Source organism: Haliotis rubra, unplaced genomic scaffold (genome assembly GCF_003918875.1).
Source record: "Haliotis rubra isolate DU_JTF1 unplaced genomic scaffold, ASM391887v1 Scf826, whole genome shotgun sequence".
Taxonomy (NCBI): domain Eukaryota; kingdom Metazoa; phylum Mollusca; class Gastropoda; order Lepetellida; family Haliotidae; genus Haliotis; species Haliotis rubra.
This window is the reverse complement of record NW_025767553.1, coordinates 395,481-417,703: the sequence shown is the minus strand read 5'-3', so window position 1 is coordinate 417,703 and position 22,223 is coordinate 395,481. Positions and strand designations below refer to the sequence as shown.

General features: G+C 36.8%; 1 long non-coding RNA gene across 1 annotated transcript; it reads left to right on the top strand.

The window, feature by feature from the left end:
- Window positions 1-655: 655 nt before the first annotated feature.
- Window positions 656-9,237, top strand: LOC124262193. Its single transcript, XR_006894517.1, has 3 exons — window positions 656-1,017; window positions 7,755-7,975; window positions 9,204-9,237. It is a non-coding gene; the product is annotated as an uncharacterized LOC124262193 (long non-coding RNA).
- The last annotated feature ends 12,986 nt before the right edge of the window (window positions 9,238-22,223 follow it).

Genomic DNA, 22,223 nt, shown 5'->3' with positions numbered 1-22,223 from the left:
AATTGTGCACATGAATAATTCTTTATATCTAACATGTATAATGTATTCATTGTACAAAATACCCGTAAACCTGAGAGAGAGGGATCTATTGTAGACATATGTTATGTTCATGAGAATGTATGGTATAAATAGAATAGGTCTAAAGAGAGGACTAGGTCCTAAGAGTTACCACAATAGCACTCTGTGTTGCTGGTGATTGATAGGGAAAGAAGTCGACTTGGTCTCTCGCACGTGCTCCCACAAGTCTGAGGAGAATCCTGCAAATATGAGTAATGTTCTACCCACGTAATGTTTCTCCTGAGCTGTTTCTTATGGGAATTATGTTTCAAAGGAAAGAACATTTTTAGTGACGTACTTCACTTCACATCAGACTTGAGATAAGTGTTAAACTTCCCGAGGACAATCATCTATCACACCAGAAATTTCATTTTATATTTCTGAGAAAAACTGACGTAAATAGGAATAGTGATTTATGTATAAAATGAACGTTCATCTTATCTACTATCTTATTCAACATTGACTGCTTTTTGGAAACAGGACGATATGAGCATGTCAGAAATGGAAAAGAACATTGCACTAACAAGAGCATAAATGTTCATTTAGTCCTTAAGGGGCAGTTAAATGATGGTTTATGTTTGCGTTTGGTCTTGAAGTAACAGTGACTGCGCTAACCCATGAAGTCCTAGTGAGCACGATGCCTATATCTTTTACTGACTCTCAACAAACTTTTGAATGGCAGATTTCGTCAGCGTACCAAGTGGGGCGTGACGGAGGAGCTGTGAGACGTTATCAGCCTATGGAATTGAAAAGGAAAAGGAAAATGTTGTCGACGCAAGGTACGGCGCCTGAGGACATAAACACACGTTTTTGCATGAAGGAAAGCAGCGGGATTTCAAGCAGACGACAGTTGCCGCCATTTTGTTTTGCCTCGTGCTCGATCGTCTGCTTTCAACTTCAATGGCGGCCGATTGTTGCCGGGTTCATATTGTTGTATTGAACAACTCTAAACAGGGCTAGGTGAGTACAAACTCAAAGCAATCTGACCCAATCAAGCACAATCTTGCTCCTTCACGTGGGCAGTGCCACAGTTCGGGTACACCAGGTGGGGCTAGTTTGGGAGTTGAGCTTGCAGATTCTGGAACGGGACAGTGAATTGCTCCAGGGATGGTCATTAATTCTGTAAGCCGGGGATGATTACATGTCAATGAAAATCGGACATTTTGACTGACTGTATTTCCTAACACGGTAAGCTGTCGTTTTTTTGAAAGTTGCATATGTGTTTCTAGATACCCTTCAGGTATCGGATTGGATTTGAATAACAGTTAAGAAACCGGTTACAACGAGCAGGCTGCTAGGTTACATGTAGCAACCAGCATGTCAGGCATCATCAGGATACGGGTCCTATTTGGTCTCAGATATATTGTACAGTCTCTGTCAATTTTTAAAGCGAATGGGCCATTTCAGTATAATATATAATGTACTGTATGTGGTCTCTCAGAGGAATCATACATTTTGTTAAATCTGTAATAGAAACGATTTTCGAAACTGAAACTGATTGATTACTTCCGCTAATGTATATTTTGAATATTCTCAAATGAAGAAACTGAAATGCTTTTATATTAACAGAACAAAAATACATTAGTAGCCGTTTCAGTGATTTCGTAAAAAAAAAAGCAAAGGCCGCTGATTGTAGGGGTTTTCGTGGGGCTTCCCTTTGATATAAACATGTGCACGTCTTTGACCAAATGAGCAATTCATGTTCTGTGTACATAATACATGCATACATATGCTACAAAATCATCTTCATAAACATAGATCTCCATTTGAAGCTGGGACCATATGCCCTTTTCACTCATTTGGTCTATATTTGTGTTAATTCACCAGAAGTCCTCAACCTGTAAGTGTGACGGAAACAAAAGGACCAACTGTCAGCCATTCGAACACATCTGATAATTACATAACAATGCCAAAATGAATTTCATAAGTTTAAAGAATTGACATTTCTCGTGACCATCGTGTCTTTTCTTGAAAGTATTTGTGTGTAGCATATGTAGCAATTCAGCTAACTTATCAAACCTGTAAAGGTATTAGAGTTTTCTCTTCATAACTGTAAGAACTGTTTAAGGGTAGAGGATCAGGATGGTTACATTAACTGGGACTTGATGGAAGAAGCGAACAGAAATATAAAACTCATCACTTTTGATATTCAAATTTAAATTTTCGAAATTGATTAGCAAGTTAAAAGCGCAATAATGGTGATTTGATAATTAATGTTCAAAGTAGCTCATGAAAAACAACACTGTGAGGTGTTCACCAATCGATCACATTTAATGCTGGTGAGAGTTTACCTTGAAGGCACTATATACATGACATACACCTCAGATGGTCTGTGGGGCGGTGGGGTAGCCTAGAAGTTAAAGCGTTCGCTCGTCACGCCGAAGACCCGGGTTCGATTCCCCACATGGGTACAATATGTGAAGCCCATTTCTGGTGTCCCTCGCCGTGATATTGCTGGAATATTGCTAAAAAGCGGCGTGAAACCATACTCACTCACTCACTCAGATGGTCTGTCATCTGTAGAAGGATTTTTAAGTATTTTTATATCATCCAGAAGCCATGTCAGACATGCATATGTCAAGCCAGATAAGAAAATACCTTCGTGTACAGACTATATTGTCCACAAACTGCCCTCATTGTATCTGCGATGCATGGATTCCAAGTTTGATTTATGAACACACATACACTAACGTTGATGAATAATTTCATCGATCAGTGAATGAATTTTTGCACATTTTTATACTTGAGGGCTTATTTTTGTCTTTGAAGGGATTTATCACTGAATCAACTACTTGGATTTTTATAGGTCATCCATGCAGTTTCTGTTTACGGTCATTTTCAACAATGTGGAAATGTTTATATAAAGTTCCAAGACTGCCTTTACAAGCTCCAGTAAATTAACCAACCAGTATTGTGCAAATGTCTAGTATTTCTTAACCCTCTTGTGATCTACAAAGCTGATTATTTTATGAAAAAAATGTTTATCAAACATCACACTCTTGAGCTAAGGTACAAATGCCATGGAGTACTCAAAGTATTTCTAAAGTATACAAATGCTCTCAGATTTCATCATTTCAAAATATCACACGTTTTAACTTGAAAGAAGCAAGTCAACGTCATCTTTCCTCTTTAGCTTTTTCCTTTCATGTATTCACACATGCATCTACACTTCAATGGAAACAGGCTTCTCTTTTCTGGATGTTGTATTGCAGAGGCGTGTTCGAGTCATGCGGCATTGCTTGTGGCGTCCTGGTACAAACTGATACATAAATGTCTATTTACTTCCAACCCCTCTCTCTCATTCTGTCAAAATTCCATGTCCCTGCACATGCCCTTGAGGCAATGAGACATCGTTACTCGGTGTGTTTGTATGTGACTGTATGTGACTGTGGGTGTGAGTGTCTGTGTACGAGCGTGGTTGTGAGTGTCTTGTGGGTATTTTTTGTCTCAACGGAGTGCATATGGTTGCAGTGATTTGAAATAATCTCTCAATCTCTCTTTCTCTCTTCCTCTCTACCCATCTGCCTCTCTGCCTCTCTGTCTATTTTCCTATTTACAATTCTGCCTTTTTACCTCTGTAGTTCTTTAACACACACACACACACACACACACACACACACACACACACACACACACACACACACACACACACACACACACACACACACACACACACACACACACACACACACACACACACACACACACACACACCACCTCCCTTCCTTTCTACATTTCTACCTCTCTACTTCTATCCCCTACCTCTACATCCCTCCCTGGGTGACAGAAACTCACTTTACTAAACTGATGCCGAGATAAATACAGGAGACACCTTACCTGAGCGGAGCAACTAATTGGTAAAATACCCTGAACGAAACGAAGAGGCATAATGGCGCATACACGCGTGCAACTGCTGTTATAAATGTTTTCTTAACACAAATATGAAAAATATGAAAATGTACGCACGCTAACCGAACGATGACTCTAAAATTTGACACTGTGTTCACATGCAGTCATATCAGTTACAGAATTCACAAGGAAGTGTGCTACTATCTATTTACCATAAATACAATTATATGTCTCTGTTTTCCTATCCCTCAACATCTGGCTTCCTCAATACCTGCCCAAGGCGAGATGATCTACAAGTTACATGATACAAAGCCCATTATTACCAAACCAGAAGCTTTTGCTTTCATATCCTGGTATAAGTATTGTAAATAATTATTTTTAATATATTGTTAAAAATGTGTGAATACAATTTTAAAGCGTTTCATCTTTTTAAAAAATACACAAAGCAGTTGGACGTTATTGCCTAGTTATATGACCTAGTTTGGTTGTGTGGATATTTTTTATACTAAATTCATCTTAACGATTCTGATTTAGGAGAATTATAACTATGTTTTTAGATGAAATGGAAGGTTATTAGTTATGGTACATCAGCTGATAATACTTGCTTTGTTAATGTTTATTGCAACTAAAAAAACTAAAGCACTGTGGGACACTTACTCAACCATTGATCATGAAGTTATAGCCCATGGTTGATCATTTTGGGGGCCAAAAATGATAAATCAATCACTCAAGTGTTTTGCCTTAGAACAGGAAGGCGTTGCCATGGAAACTCACATAATCAAATTAAAAAGCACCACCCGTTGCATGATGCCTGTGCTGCATCAGCTTAATAGTAACCAGCTCCTAACAAATGAAATCGAGGGTTCTGTCACGATGGTTCTCGGAGCTTTATAATTACCAGACATTTGGTATCACACGGTGCAGCAGAACCAGAGCTATAAATCCACCAGGAGGCGCTGCCATATTAATAACTTCAGGTAGTGTGTTGTGGCTATGTATAGATTTTCTTGTTTCACCTACTTGGAAACTAAGAGAGAATAACTGCCCATGCCACGTGTACATTGGGTCTTTGAAATGGCAATTTCGGGAACACACCGAATGTAATTGATTAACGAAACAATGTTCGTGTCATCAGCGGTACACATTTTAGTTAAAATTGAAATAACTCGTTGTATACAGAATATGGTTGCAGATGTGAATCAAACGGATTTTGTTGTCCCCAAAAAATTCAATATAGGTCCAGGGACAAAAGAACGATCAGGGAATCTGATTTTTGTGTGATTTGAAATTGAAAGAATTGTTGTTCAGTTTGATTTGGTCTATATTACCACCACTCATTCTGGCATGACTTTGTAAAAAGGAATTTGTGGATAATTTTGTGTGAAAATAATGGATTCAATGGAAATTGGCGTAAGAATTGCATTAAACCACATGGCCCAACCATGTTTGAAATGTAAATTTGTGCAGAAAATAAGTGTGTTGAGCCAATTTTGTCTAAGATACAAATCAGCATTTGCCTATTACGCCTTTTTATTCTTCAAAGCTTAAAAGAAAAAATATGTCAAAAATCCACGTGGAAGCATACTTCGACTGCTGACGAAACGCCAGTACAGTTCATTTTTGGGGTATGACGTCAAAGATTGAAAATGAAACAATGATAAAAACATATCAGAGGTATATTCTGTTTTGCTCCTTAGCTGACTTTTACTAACGTATTTCATACGGATGTGCAGCTACAATATGATTTTGTACCCAGTAACCTGAAAGTATGTAAACAGTTTATTGTGTACAACACTACCATGAACATCTATAAAGCTGTCTTTTTTAAATGTGTGAACAAGATCCAAGTTTCGATTATATTTATCAAGAGTGTCATTTTCATCTTTGACACCCCAAGCATAAATTATGAGAAAATGCAGGGCTCCGTGTAAAAGAAAAACGTGAGAGATGACTTGTTAATGAATGTTTATGAACAGTTTGTATTTTATGGATTGCTATATGTAACACTAAATAGCTCGGAGTTTTCCCAACTCCGTCGGGAAGTCATGACTGAGGTTTGGGGCTCACCTATGATGTGTTTAGCAAGGAATCGTAGGACCTATGTAGCAGTGGGTCTTAGGACGTATTTAGCATGGGGTCTTAGGACGAGACAGAAATTCTGCAAAACATAAAATCACCGAAGAAATAGACTGATACTAAAAGCGAATTTCTAGATAATTTAGCAATAAAGACAATCTCCTTCACCATCTCTTTTAAATGCAGTCTCAACTCCGAGTCAGTCTTTGTCATGAGCATATCTTTATGAATCACGATTATATAGTGATACTCAGAGTTATAAAGCATTGAAGTATGGGGAAGTATGTTCCTGTTGATAACAGCCTCGCAACTAAGGAAGCAGTTAGTGAAACACTAACACAAGATCAAGTATACATACGTGAGTTATGTTGACACACACATAAAGGTTAAACATAATGAGTAGCGGTAAAACTTCAACAAACTATCATTTCGAATGTTGTTCTTACAAAAAATATCTTGTCTTTTTTCCCTAATTTATGATGTTATAATATGTTCCAAAGGTTGTGAATATATTTAATGTTTGTACTTTTAAAGAGATTGTAAGACTTGCCATCACACCTACAGTGATTGTAAAGATGTCCCTGATAATGTGTCACACGATAATGAATTCTTAAAGCAAGTTGGGAGTTCACCAGGGCGCACCAAGCATGTCACACATAGGATACCTCTCATGTCTCCTAAATGACTGCTTTAAGTGTGGTTCATGAAATGAAACCATGTAATTACGTGTCAAGCATCTCATTCAGTCTAGCCCTTCATCTAGGATGTGTGGTCCGCTCGTCCAGAGGGCTTACTCGGGTAGGATAGTGTTACTTAAAACAGGATATTTATTGTAATTTTATGTCTCCTCAAATGAATATATCCTTCGATAAACTTCATGAAAACTAATAAGTAAACCATTAAGGCATTGGGAGTGGATGACACTCAGATGTTAGATGCACAACCTTTTTTGGATGATCGAAATATTGATTGTATTATGCTTGAAGATAAAACATCGAAATTTGAGTCATTATATATTTGGGGAAGGTTTGTTTAGTTCAAAATTTATAGTTTTCGTATTTATGTATAAATATGTATGCATATGCATGTATCTATATGTGGGAATTGTCTGCATTTTAGAAGCTCATTCACATGAGGATCTCAATTTTGAAATGGTAGAACATGCAAATATAAAGTCAGTGAAGAATGGTCTGCCTTGACTATACCCTGGAACAGAATTAAAGGGCAAAATAACTGTGCAAGTTATGAATAGGCCACTACAGACCAGTTAAGACTCCAGGTGTTCGCAAAAAGGGTTAGCATGTACTGCCAAATTTAAGTGCCTGTGACTATAAAGATGCATTGAGTTTGCCTGCTATAATCACAATGAAAAAATGTAACTCAGAAAATATATTTCACAACGTTAATTTTACACATTTTAGGAATGTGAATTTTTTAGTTGGTAAGCATATTTCTAAAATATTTTTAAAAAGTTCGTCCGAGATTTTTTTTAGTTGTGCAAAATGTAATTATTGAATTTCATATTCACGAATTTTGTCAGTATAATATATATCAACGAAGATCATATACTATAATATGATCTAACCAGGATCCTAACCAGAAATATTGAAATTACGAGACACATAAATCCTTGTACACACGTGTTTTCCTGTATGTGTGGATATCCTGCACAGGGCATCATAAATCCACAAGCTGAAACCTGCATAACCCAGTGTCTGAAGGGCCTTTGTTCTACTGCATTGTGATGCGTATAAATGTTTACATGTTTTCAGAGATACGGACTACTGGACCCGACTCTGATGTGTCTCTACCCCCAGGCGAACCACGTGTGTGTCTGACAGTCATCGAGGCATGACGATATCCGGGTTGTTGGTGGCGCTTGGTCGATGGAACATGTATTAGACCCACGCCCCTTTGCTGCAGGGGGTCGGATCCAATTCGGGTACATTTATCATGGAGGAGTATATGTCATTCAAGCAACAATGGACGCGTGGTGGGTATCATTGTGTGAGTCAAAGGTCAGTACAGAATAGTAGGTTGTAATTTTCAAAATAAATTAGTTACTGTGAGACACAAATGGAAACAATATTGCATTTTCAACATGTTTGTCAGTGTCGATATATGATATTTGATCATATTATTCATGTTTCATTGGGGTTTTTTCATTTAAAGAGAATTGTTAATTTTTAAATTGCATGTAGTAGCTTAAACAAAATGAAACTTTAAGACAAAAATATGCATAACACCAAAAATGAAACATGTCTAAAAACAAACAAATCTTTACACAATCTTTTTAAAAAGTGATATTTTTTCACATATTATAGACACTAATGGAAATATGTATTTGATAAATAAATTAATGTGTACCAGCTGCTGATAAATTCTGGACTTACAAAATACACGCTAATTGTTTTATCTATATTTAGACCACCGAAGTGTAATATATGAATATGGTATACACATAACGTGATCAATATATACCTCGTGATGTTCATATATGTTCTGAGCATGAATAACAAACATTGACCAGGAATTGAAATGTTCCCATAAACCAACAAGTGTCAAGTCAAAATCATCTTTCACATAATATTCATTTACATGTGTGTAATAACAGATGTGTTGCTATATTAGAGGTCCAGAAGGTTGTGTCTTTTTAAATGATACCGTATACTCACTGACCTCTTAATGAAACATGACTCCTTCAAAACCATTATGACCGTTGAGATAGAAAGGGTTATTTACACTGTTAACGTAGGCCTCGCCATAGGATGCCTTACGGGTTAAGTGACATAATAAATTACCCTGTGTCTGGTCCTTGGATGCGCCACGCTGAAGCCCAAGGGAGTACGACAGTGAGTCATTGCATAACAACATAATCTATGACACCTTGAATGTGTAGGTATTTATGAGTAGATATTCTTTAGACCCCAAAAGGTATAAAATGCTGCAGGGGAATTTATGAATGTAATCAGCCTTGATAGTAGGACTGTTGTAAAAATATACTTGTGAAATCATATTCAAATGCATAGAAAGCTTTACAATGTGAAAAAACAAAGCATATCTTATAGTAGACTTGAGCTTTCTTGTTGCTTCTATTTGTGTCCTCGTGAACAGTAAATGAAAAGGTGAGAAATAAGAATACGTTCTATTATTCATTTTATTCAGAAGGTAAATGCAGAGAATTTGTGTTTTATTTCATTCAGGACAATGTTACATTTCAGGAGAGGAACAAATAGTTGGATGTACCTGTATATGCGTTTTAGCATGTGAGGGGTCCTCCAACGAATATCGTTCTCTTGAGATACCGGTCGTTAGGCTATGATTGTCCAAACGCAATTCTTGTACTGATTCAACCAAGAACTGTGTATGGACATCAGTGCTTGCGGCGATGCAACATCATGATGACATATTGTTGACGTCACGAGGAAGAGTTGGATGACGTCATATCAGAATGAAGAATCATTTGATTGTGAAAGATGATGAGACATACTTAAATTCAACACTTGTCTATTTCTTGCTATATATTCAATGAATGCAAAGATCAGCTATTTGAATAAGGATGTATTTCAACTGTTTCATAGTCATAGTTGACATTATAAATCAATTTTAAATAAATTTAATTTAAAATATCAATGTACATTTATCCATTTTTATTAATATACATTGCCTGAATTAGAGACAAATATTTTTGGAATCAACTGTATATGTTAGTTTTTTGTGTTGTAGAGAAATCGAAGACACATATGTCATCATCAGCTACACGTTGTCAGTGTAGAATATGCAGCAGGTCACTCATTTCAAGAAAAAATAAAGGAACATGAATCATTTATTTGAGTTTCATTTTCAAAATTCATATGAATTGAACTACATATACCAATATATCATGAAAAACATTTCCCTGTTTGAATTTTAAAACTTACAATCGAAAAGAAATGTTGAAAAAATAAGTAAATAAATTAATAAATATATAAATTACTGTCATATGTTGACAGTTAATTTTTCATAATTGCATACATTATTCACATCATATACATAACACCTATCCTTTCGTGTTTACAGTACTACGTGTTTACAGTGCCACGTACCTTACTATCAACTGCATCATCCCAGTTTAAAAAGTCTGAAAGCATTTTTATTAAAATAAATATGCATATTAAAGTACATAAACTCACATATCGTTACATGTGTGCAATTTGATCATCTAAGAAATGTATTGATGGTTTCTTTGCATCAGTTGTAATAGATTTGTTAATTGTGCCTTGAACTGTAAACTTCATTCACTTCAGTTACTTGTCCATCGTTGTTTGGTGACATTCTCAGAATAAATATACAAATATCAACATTATACTGTTTATAAATCTCCCTTTTGGAGACGTACATGGTTTCGACTGCTTCTTGACTATCTGACCTCTCGAGCCATACACATTTAAAAAATACTTAAAACAAATAACTCTATAAGTGCTATGTGAATTCATGTGGAAATGAAATAATGTTCCTTCTGAATTAACTATGTTATCTTTTTTCACATCAGCAGAAACCTTTCTAAATCAACGTACCTCAAATACCGCAACTATGCATACCTTGGTATGTTCAGGAAGCGTCGGGCCCCAGTTTCTACCCCCAGTTGTTAAATACAATACAGAATACGTCTCATGATGGAGCTTATTATATGATCGGCAAGAAACACAACAAAGACATGTCCCATCAACCATCAACTAGCAGGGGGCTGCTGAAACAGACGTGAAGGGTTACTCCAAATATCACTGCATCATATTCACCTATTCATTGCACAAAGGACTCCAGTCACTGTGATTAAGGTAGATAGTAGTTGTAGCATAAACCATTGTCATGTAATATATTGCGCACGGATACAGTATAACCATTTCTGTTATATTTTATAATATTAAATATATGTCCTAAACCATTAATGACATCTTTAAGATCCAAGCTGATTTAGCTTTGTAATTTTCATCAAGTCACACTTACAAAACTATTTATTCTGTGTGATAGTAGCAACCATCCATACTAGAGACCTTGACGATGATGTAATTTGTAATAACTACATTGAAAGACATTGGTAATCAATTGGCAATTCATAACACCATGGAGTTATATATATATAGAACCCATGGAATCAAATATGTAAAAGAGCAACACCCAGTCATTGTTTGTTCATACCTTTGGTATTGTAACGAAACATGAATTGCAGCATCACGTTTATATTATTGTGTACGATATTGCATTTATATTTTAAATTCGCTGAGTACCTGCGATGCATTTTACAACAACCTTGAATGAGATGTGAGGAACAGCTCACAGAAGTGCAATGTTAGTATTATTGATTTTGTTACTCGGCTCTGTCATGTCGGCGCTTTTCTGTTTATAGATTGTATACGGAGGTTTACGCATTATATACTGCAAACCCAAATTTAGAAATGAATTATGGTCAGGCCAGTGGTGTGGTTCAAAACGAGTCAACGTGAACCGAATGTTTTGGGGGGTATTCATGATATCAACCCCAGGTTTGTTGTGGACAGAGACGAATATATACAGGCGGTTTAGAACACACAACACATATACATGCACAAAATATCTGAAAACACCCACTTTATGAGGGTGAGGTTTGTTGTGGCATTTAGAAGTGATACACATCAGGGGAGAGAATTGCATGCATGTCAGCTTCTATATTATGAGTAACACAAGGTTCCTCATAACAGTTAATCAGGTGAATGAACGTTTGCAATGTAGCACTCTTACCTATCTGAGGTACTGAAATGTAGCACTATTCCCTATCTGAGCTACTGTAATGTAGCACTATTACTTATCTGAGCTACTGTAATGTAGCACTATTACCTATTTGAGCTACTTTAATATAGCACTATTACCTATCTGAGCTAATGTAATGTAGCACTATTACCTATCTGAGCTACTGTAATGTAGCACTATTACCTATCTGAGCTACTGTAATGTAGCACTATTACCTATCTGAGCTACTGTAATGTAGCACTATTACCTATCTGAGATACTGTAATGTAGCACTATTACCTAACTAAGCTCCTGTAATGTAGCACTATTACCTATCTGAGCTACTGTAATGTAGCACTATTACCTATTTGGACTAATGTAATGTAGCACTATTACCTATCTGAGCTACCTATCTGTAAATGTAGCACTAGCTACTGTAATGTAGCACTATTACCTATAATGTATGTAGCTATTACCTAATGTAATGTATAGCACTATTACCTATCTGAGCTATCTGTAATGTAGCACTATTACCTATCTGAGCTAGCACTATTACCTATGTAATGTAGCACTATTACCTATCTGAGCTAATGTAATGTAGCACTATTACCTATCTGAGCTAATGTAATGTAGCACTATTACCTATTTGAGCTAATGTAATGTAGCACTATTACCTATCTGAGCTAATGTAATGTAGCACTATTACCTATCTGAGCTAATGTAATGTAGCACTATTACCTATCTGAGGTACTGAAATGTAGCACTATTACCTATCTGAGCTACTGTAATGTAGCACTATTACCTATCTGAGCTAATGTAATGTAGCAATATTCCCTACCTGAGCTACTGTCCTGTAGCACTATTCCCTATCTGAGGTACTGTAATATAGCACTATTCCCCTATCTGAGCTACTGTAATGTAGCACTATTACCTATCTGAGCTACTGTAATGTAGCACTATTACCTATCTGAGCTACTGTAATATAGCACTATTACCTATTTGAGCTACTGTAATGTAGCACTATTACCAATCTGAGCTAATGTAATGTAGCACTATTCCCTACCTGAGCTAATGTAATGTAGCACTATTCCCTACCTGAGCTACTTTCCTTTAGCACTATTCCCTATCTGAGGTACTGTAATATAGCAATATTCCCTACTTGAGCTACTGTCCTGTAGCACTATTCCCTATCTGAGGTACTGTAATATAGCACTATTCCCTACCTGAGCTACTTTCCTTTAGCACTATTCCCTATCTGAGCTACTGTAATATAGCAATATTCCCCTACCTGAGCTACTGTCCTGTAGCACTATTCCCTATCTGAGGTACTGTAATGTAGCACTATTCCCTACCTGAGCTACTGTCCTGTAGCACTATTCCCTATCTGAGGTACTGTAATATAGCACTATTCCCCTACTTGAGCTACTGTCCTGTAGCACAATTCCCTATCTGAGGTACTGTAATATAGCAATATTCCCTACCTGAGCTACTGTCCTGTAGCACAATTCCCTATCTGAGGTACTGTAATATAGCACTATTCCCTACCTGAGTTAATGTAATATAGCAATATTCCCTACTTGAGCTACTGTCCTGTAGCACAATTCCCTATCTGAGGTACTGTAATATAGCACTATTCCCTATCTGAGGTACTGTAATATAGCAATATTCCCTACCTGAGCTACTGTCCTGTAGCACAATTCCCTATCTGAGGTACTGTAATATAGCAATATTCCCTACTTGAGCTACTGTCCTGTAGCACAATTCCCTATCTGAGGTACTTTAATGTAGCAATATTCCCTACTTGAGCTACTGTCCTGTAGCACAATTCCCTATCTGAGGTACTGTAATATAGCAATATTCCCCTATCTGAGCTACTTTCCTGTAGCACTATTCCGTATCTGAGGTACTGTAATATAGCAATATTCCCTACTTGAGCTACTGTCCTGTAGCACTATTCCCTATCTGAGCTACTGTAATATAGCAATATTCCCTACCTGAGCTACTGTCCTGTAGCACTATTCCCTATCTGAGGTACTGTAATATAGCACTATTCCCTATCTGAGGTACTGTAATATAGCAATATTCCCTACCTGAGCTACTGTCCTGTAGCACAATCCCTATCTGAGGTACTGTAATATAGCAATATTCCCTACTTGAGCTACTGTCCTGTAGCACAATTCCCTATCTGAGGTACTGTAATGTAGCAATATTCCCTACTTGAGCTACTGTCCTGTAGCACAATTCCCTATCTGAGGTACTGTAATATAGCACTATTCCCTACCTGAGTTAATGTAATATAGCAATATTCCCTACCTGAGCTACTGTCCTGTAGCACAATTCCCTATCTGAGCTACTGTCCTGTAGCACTATTCCCTATCTGAGGTACTGTAATATAGCAATATTCCCCTATCTGAGCTACTTTCCTGTAGCACTATTCCGTATCTGAGGTACTGTAATATAGCACTATTCCCCTACCTGAGCTACTGTCGTGTAGCACTAGCTTCTGTCTTAGTTACTGTGATGTAGCGCTATTTCCCACCGATGGATAGTAAATTTATGGTAGTAAAACAGGAAAAAATAACTAGATATTTTGAAAGATGATTCAAGTTCGATAGACAAAAGCTGAATGAAATACTGAAAACATCACAATCCAATGTGTCCAACTAACACCATTTAGACCAACCTATTTCACCATATGTAAGGAAAACAGGTTTTCCCAGTGTACCATGACATATAAGATGCTTCTCTGAAGTCCCAGTGTCACGAGGATTAGAACTGACAGCTGGTAGATCAGGTCTGCATTACATGATACAAATATATCAGTCAGTATATGTAGGTGTGATGTACTTACAAGTATATCAGTCAGTATATGTAGGTGTGATGTACTTACGAGTATATCAGTCAGTATATGTAGGTGGGATGTACTTACAAGTATATCAGTCAGTATATGTAGGTGGGATGTACTTACAAGTATATCAGTCAGTATATGTAGGTGTGATGTACTTACAAGTATATCAGTCAGTATATGTAGGTGTGATGTACTTACAAGTATATCAGTCAGTATATGTAGGATGGGATGTACTTACAATGTACTTACAATATCAGTCAGTATATGTAGGTGGGATGTACTTACAAGTATATCAGTCAGTATATGTAGGTGGGATGTACTTACAAGTATATCAGTCAGTATATGTAGGTGGGATGTACTTACAAGTATATCAGTCAGTATATGTAGGTGTGATGTACTTACAAGTATATCAGTCAGTATATGTAGGTGGGATGTACTTACAAGTATATCAGTCACTATATGTAGGTGTGATGTACTTACAAGTATATCAGTCAGTATATGTAGGTGTGGATGTACTTACAAGTATATCAGTCACTATATGTAGGTGGGATGTACTTACAAGTATATCAGTCAGTATAGTATATGTAGTGTGATGTCAGTCACTTACAAGTATATCAGTCAGTATATGTAGGTGTGATGTACTTACAAGTATATCAGTCAGTATATGTAGGTGTGGGATGTACTTACAAATATATCAGTCAGTCAGTATATGTAGGTGTGATGTACTTACAAGTATATCAGTCAGTATATGTAGGTGGGATGTACTTACAAGTATATCAGTCAGTATATGTAGGTGGGATGTACTTACAAGTATATCATCAGTCACTATATGTAGGTGTGATGTACTTACTACAAGTATATCAGTCAGTATATGAAGGTGTGATGTACTTACAAGTATATCAGTCAGTATATGTAGGTGGGATGTACTTACACTTACAAGTATATCAGTCAGTATATGTAGGTGGGATGTACTTACTTACAAGTATATCAGTCAGTATATGTAGGTGTGATGTACTTACAAGTATATCAGTCAGTATATGTAGGTGTGATGTACTTACAAGTATATCAGTCAGTATATGTAGGTGTGATGTACTTACAAGTATATCAGTCAGTATATGTAGGTGGGATGTACTTACAAGTATATCAGTCAGTATATGTAGGTGTGATGTACTTACAAGTATATCAGTCAGTATATGTAGGTGGGATGTACTTACAAGTATATCAGTCAGTATATGTAGGTGTGATGTACTTACAAGTATATCAGTCAGTATATGTAGGTGTGATGTACTTACAAGTATATCAGTCAGTATATGTAGGTGTGATGTACTTACAAGTATATCAGTCAGTATATGTAGGTGGGATGTACTTACAAGTATATCAGTCAGTATATGTAGGTGTGATGTACTTACAAGTATATCAGTCAGTATATGTAGGTGTGTGATGTACTTACAAGTATATCAGTCAGTATATGTAGATGTACTTGGATGTACTTACAAGTATATCAGTCAGTATATATGTAGTGTGATGTACTTACAAGTATATCAGTCAGTATATGTAGGTGGGATGTACTTACAAGTATATCAGTCAGTATATGTAGGTGTGATGTACAAAGTATATCACAATGTATATCAGTCACTAGTATATGTAGTACAAGTATCAGTGTATGTATGTACTTACAAGTATATCAGTCAGTATATGAAGATGTGATGTACTTACAACAAGCATATCAGTCAGTATATGTAGGTGTGATGTACTTACAAGTATATCAGTCAGTATATGTAGGTGTGATGTACTTACAAGTATATCAGTCAGTATATGTAGGTGTGATGTACTTACAAGTATATCAGTCAGTATATGTAGGTGTGATGTACTTACAAGTATATCAGTCAGTATATGTAGGTGTGATGTACTTACAAGTATATCAGTCAGTATATGTAGGTGTGATGTACTTACAAGTATATCAGTCAGTATATGTAGGTGTGATGTACTTACAAGTATATCAGTCAGTATATATGTAGGTGTGATGTACTTACAAGTATATCAGTCAGTATATGTAGGTGTGATGTACTTACAAGTATATCAGTCAGTATATGTAGGTGGGATGTACTTACAAGTATATCAGTCAGTATATGTAGGTGTGATGTACTTACAAATATATATCAGTCAGTATATGTAGGTGTGATGTACTTACAAGTATATCAGTCAGTATATGTAGGTGTGATGTACTTACAAGTATATCAGTCAGTATATGTAGGTGTGATGTACTTACAAGTATATCAGTCAGTATATGTAGGTGGGATGTACTTACAAGTATATCAGTCAGTATATGTAGGTGGGATGTACTTACAAGTATATCAGTCAGTATATGTAGGTGTGATGTACTTACAAGTATATCAGTCAGTATATGTAGGTGGGATGTACTTACAAGTATATCAGTCAGTATATGTAGGTGTGATGTACTTACAAGTATATCAGTCAGTATATGTAGGTGTGATGTACTTACAAGTTACTGCATGTGTGATACATACATACATGTGCATGATAGATACTCCAAAGTTACTACATGTGTGGTAGATAATCACAAGTTACTACATGTGGGATATATACTCACAGGTTACTACATGTATCATATATACTCACAAGTTACTACATGTATGTGATATATTGATACTCACAACTTACTACATGTGAAATATATACTCACAGGTTACTTCATGTATCATATATACTCACAGGTTACTACATGTATGTGATATATTGATACTCACAAGTTACTACATTTGAGATATATACTCACAGGTTACTTCATATATCATATATACTCACAGGTTACTACATGTATGTGATATATTGATACTCACAAGTTACTACATGTGAGATATATACTCACAGTTACTTCATTTATCATATATACTCACAGGTTACTTCATATATCATATATACTCACAGGTTACTTCATATATCATATATACTCACAGGTTACTTCATGTATGTGATATATTGATACTCACAGGTTACTACATGTGAGATATATACTCACAGTTACTTCATATATCATATATACTCACAGGTTACTTCATATATCATATATACTCACAGGTTACTTCATATATCATATATACTCACAGGTTACTTCATATATCATATATAATCACAGGTTACTACATGTATGTGATATATTGATGCTCACAACTTACTACATGTGAGATATATACTCACAGGTTACTTCATTTATCATATATACTCACAGGTTACTACATGTGAGATATATACTCACAGGTTACTTCATATATCATATATACTCACAGGTTACTTCATATATCATATATACTCACAGGTTACTTCATATATCATATATACTCACAGGTTACTTCATATATCATATATACTCACAAGTTACTACATGAGTCTGAGATCGATACTTACAACTTGATAAGTGTGATAAATACCAATATAGATAAGTCCTCATATATCTATAGACCTGTAAAACTGTGTATAAGTCAAGTATGTGTTCACAACCCTGAACCAGACCGTTCAAATAGCATTACATGTAACACTTGCTATACAAAACAATCACCCACTGTACTCATTCATCACAGAGTTGGCCATTTAAGACCACGTCTGAAATTATCGTGGACAAACTCCCTCCTCTCCAGACTGGATGTATGTCAACACGAGGACACACACTGCTATAGCCCCCATATGTCTTCCAGCCTCACAGCTCTCCACATAAAGTGCTCGTTAACTGGGGATTCATTTCGCAGCATCAAAAGCATCCCTAATTTCATTTCCTAACAAGTATTCGCCAAAAACAGCTAAACTGAAGAGATTTTCAACTTCATTTCGCCTCTTGCTCTTGATGTCTTGTTTTAGAAGCGGCCTCTCAAATTAGATCCGTTTGTTGAGTCACCCGGTTCTTCTTTCAAGATAAAAATAACCTCCCTATCGATGATGTATTATATTGCCAGTTGTGCCTAACTCATGATAAACATGAGACGTCGACACACTTCCTGTGGCAGTCAATGGTTGATATCAATAAACACTTGCGCTCAAATTATGTCAGTGCTTTTACACGGTGAGAAAACAATAGATTAAGATAAATTTCCAATGTGGTCCTTTGCTATCAGTGTACAAGGCTACTATTGCTATTCCGTCAGTGATGAAACGGTGTTATACATGATTATATCAAATATGTGTGTGTGTGTGTGTGTGTGTGTGTGTGTGTGTGTGTGTGTGTGCGTGCGTGGGGACCCGGAATTGAACCCGGGTCTTCGGCGCTATAGCTACTTGGCTACCTCGCCGCCCGTGTATATGGGTGTATGTAAGTATGCACGTGTGTATGTATGTGTGCGAATATATATACATGTATGTGTGTGAATGCATATGCATTTATGTGTGTGAATGTATATAAATGTATGTGTGAATGTATATAAATGTATGTGTGAATGCATATACATGTATGTGTGTGAATGCATATACATGTTTGTGTGTGAATGCATATACATGTATGCGTGTGAATGCATATACATTTGTGCGTGTGAATGCATATACATGTGTGTGAATGCATATACATGTATGTGTGTGAATGCATATACATGTATGTGTGTGAATGCATATACATGTATGTGTGTGAATGCATATACATGTATGTGCGTGAATGCATATACATGTATGTGTGTGAATGCATATACATGTATGTGTGTGAATGCATATACATGTATGTGTGTGAATGCATATACATGTATGTGTGTATGTATGTAAGTATGTGTCTGTGTGTGTGTATGCATGCCTCTGTGTGATCAAGTATCTGTTTACTGTCTGTGTCTGTGTGTTTGTTGTTGTTATGTGTGGTGTGTGTGTGTGTGTGTGTGTGTGTGTGCATGCGTGAGCATGAATAAGTATAAGAGAGAGAATGTGTGTGAATGTATATGTGTGTGAATGTGAGTTAGTATATTGAATGTGTGTATGAGTAATGACGGTGGGAACAGCGTCTTTATGTGTTCCCATTTGTTATTGTAAAGAAGGTGGGTAACAACGGTTTACCACGACACAAAATGGCCTGTTTTATTTCGATATTTCGATGTACTGTAAACACTTATCCGTTGAACTCGAATCAGATCAGTCGCTGAATATACAACACGCTGAATCCTACTTTCATCGCTTCAGCCATTAATAGAACTATTTAGCGTATCAGGCCAAGGCGTTTCGGCTCCCAATGAAAGGGTTCAGAAACGACACATAAGGTCAGTTGCCTTGGTAAAGGAAATCTCAAAATCAATGCAACCAAAAGCATGTTTTAATGCACTGAAACGTAAACGGATTAACGAACGAATGCAGAGTGGTTTGATAGTCTAATGACTGTCTGCCTGTTTCTTTTGATCCTTTGATTGTGCCCAAACAGTTTCGTCGAAATGTCATGAACTTTAACCAGAACACTTTTATGTTTCATATCTGATCAGCAATACCAAATACAGATGAAGTTTATTTTTCTTCAGCTCTCATTCAATTCCATAAGCTGATTCATAATTGGACGCGATTATTCTTCAAATTAAACATGCAGATTTTCTTCTTTTAATCCGAATATTTTTGCCTCCTGGGATATCACTCTTGGTACCACCTCTTGGTATCGTTGCACAAAAGGTCAGTCGTAACTGGGTGGTGATAATGAATAGATTAATCTACAGCTCAAGTTCCCAGGTCAACTTAAAACTGTTGCACCCCAAACATGTGCTAAACAGCTTTTAAAAAATCGTATTTCTTTGTGTCGGTTTTTTTTTTTAGTATAAGGCAAATTATTGTACGGGACCATATCCCTAATTGTTGTACGAAGTATATCTCAATCACTGACTCACTCACCGACTCACCCACTCACCGACTCACTCACTCCACCGCTCTACCAGTCTCCCACTCACTCACTCTACCGCTCTACCACTCACCCACTCATTCTAGTACTCACCCACCCACCCATCCCACCACTCACCACCCACCACCCACCCTCACCACTCACTCACCCCTCTACCACCCACCCACCCACCCATCTACCACTCTACCACAAACCGACTCACCCACTCAGTTTACCACTCTACCACAAACCGACTCACCCACTCACCGACTCACCCACTCACTCACCCACTCACTCTACCACTCGCACTTCATATCTGAGTGAATAATGTACTTATCTTACTCACTCACAGCGTGTGTAGGTTCATGTCTTTCAGGTATACTGCAATTGTTGATGAATATGTTTAAGACGGGGCACGATATAAACCATTTGACAATGTGTTCATATTTTCCAGACATTTGCACGACATGACGCTACAGAAATATGTAAATGCCTCCAAAATGAATGCATTTTGAAAGCCTGTTTACGTTCTACAAGATATTTCATGGCTGCACGTCTATGTCATCTACATATATGTGTCATAAATACTGCTAGGCTAAAGAAAGAACCGTGTTTGATGGCAGCTAAAAATGAAACAAACAGACAATTGCTATTCAGCGGTAATGTTTTGAAATGGGGAACAAGATTGTGTTGGAAAACGTTTTCAATGTTTGGGAAAGTATTTTCATCCAAGTGACGTTTTGATAACTTTTGTACTACTTATTTATATTCAGAGGTATAGTATATTTTTAGTTTGTTTGTACCAGATTTCACCAGAGTCATAAGGAATTTGTTAAAAACACAGTCAATTTAAGAGTCATCTGTTTTAAATATTATCAACTGACACTGAAGTTTTAATAACTTTTGTATTTTACATATATATATGCAGAGGATTAGTACACTTTTAGTATACTTGTTCCAGTTAGATTAAGAGGTTTCACCAGAGTCATAAGGAATTTGTTACAAACACAGTCAATTTACGAATCAGGTGTTTGAAATATTATGAAGTGAAGCCTGTCAGTGCTAGTCTGTACTTGGACAGCCATCTTCAGCCAGTCTGTCCTGTCTTAAGTGTGCATCAAAACGCTCAGACGTTAGGGGAAGGTGAGTGCACTGACGTTGCCCACTAAGCCATTGATCCCTCCCAAAATAATGACAATCAATTTGTACAAATGCTAATGGTCCATTACTACCTAGCCAGTCGCTCCTAAGTCTGATGAACTGCCAAAATATGAGATGGGACACTTGCTGCATGTGCACAATAACAGGAATCAATAAGTAACAATTGGGTGATCGATCAAGCAACGCCCATTATGCAATTACGTGTTTAATCCAAAATGATTTATCGGAGTATATTATGCAGTCCATATATTAACGGGGTAAATAATATTGCCATTAGTTAGCGAATACGGACAGCGTGGTATATCTGATCTGTGGTACCTTTATCCATCTTGAGTGACAGACTCCATGGTCTGCTACGATTGTGGGATTCGATCCTCCGATCATCTTGCTCGTGAATGGAATGCATCTCTTTACAGAGAATCGCGGTGGCTCAGTCTATTGGGCCATCCGTGCCACCAGTTGTTGGAATGTAAAGAATATATTAAGAGGTCCTGATACAAATGCCAGCGTGATAAAGCTGATAAGGCGTAAGCGGGTAGTGTTGAGTGCAGGTGGTTCGGACCCTGGCCCCGCCTTAAAGGGGATAAAATACACCCAAACACCTTTACCCAAACAACATTTTAGCGCTTGTGTCGAACATCAGAT